At 53.5% G+C, this 619-nt stretch overlaps 1 protein-coding gene across 1 annotated transcript in view; it reads right to left on the bottom strand.

Annotated features, from left to right (window-relative positions):
• The window catches only part of LOC108803715 (cGMP-dependent 3',5'-cyclic phosphodiesterase-like), a 12,952-nt gene that overhangs the window by 280 nt on the left and 12,053 nt on the right, over positions 1-619 (bottom strand). The gene's annotated exons all lie outside the window — the stretch shown is intronic.

The following is a 619-nucleotide window of genomic DNA, read 5'->3' as shown; positions in this document are numbered from 1 at the left end:
CTAGGAGACGCCTGTTATTCTTCGGTCACCGAGCCGTTGAGTCCCTTCGTGTCGGGGCAGCCGTTCATCTTGTAGTCCTCCTCCATGCTCTCGTGGATGTCGTACTCCTCGTCCAAAAAGTCCAATGAGTTGTTACTGGGCAGGCCCCTGATGGTGAACTTGTTCGACACCCGCATCCACTTGACGCGGTTGGCCGCCACGATGTCGTAGAGCTCCTCCGAAAGAGGGAACAGATCTTTCAACAACCTGCAAAGAGAGAGAGAGAGAACGCGGGTCAGAGGTTCCTGGGTTTGGTACTGGTACTCCATTGCTAGACTGGTGACTGAACCGCATAACGTCATTGGTTGCTAGGATGCACATTATAATAAACTATCATGCTGTGGGGCCGCCAGTATCTTAGCAACCAATGACACTGAGCGGGTCACACAGCATCATTGGTTACTAGGCTGCTAGAGGCCCCATAGGATCAGTTTTGTGCACCCGGCTGTGTCTTGGCACACTGGGTTCAGTTTGCTTGGACATTCACCTATCCGGATCCCTTTCTGGATTCAGTGCAAGTCCACGTGAACTGAAGTCAGGCTCCTCCCACCCCCTACACCCCACTCCCACCCCCTAACAG

Source organism: Nanorana parkeri, unplaced genomic scaffold (genome assembly GCF_000935625.1).
Source record: "Nanorana parkeri isolate BGI_ZX_2015 unplaced genomic scaffold, ASM93562v1 scaffold4081, whole genome shotgun sequence".
NCBI classification, from domain to species: domain Eukaryota; kingdom Metazoa; phylum Chordata; class Amphibia; order Anura; family Dicroglossidae; genus Nanorana; species Nanorana parkeri.
This window is presented reverse-complemented; position numbering and strand designations above follow the sequence as displayed.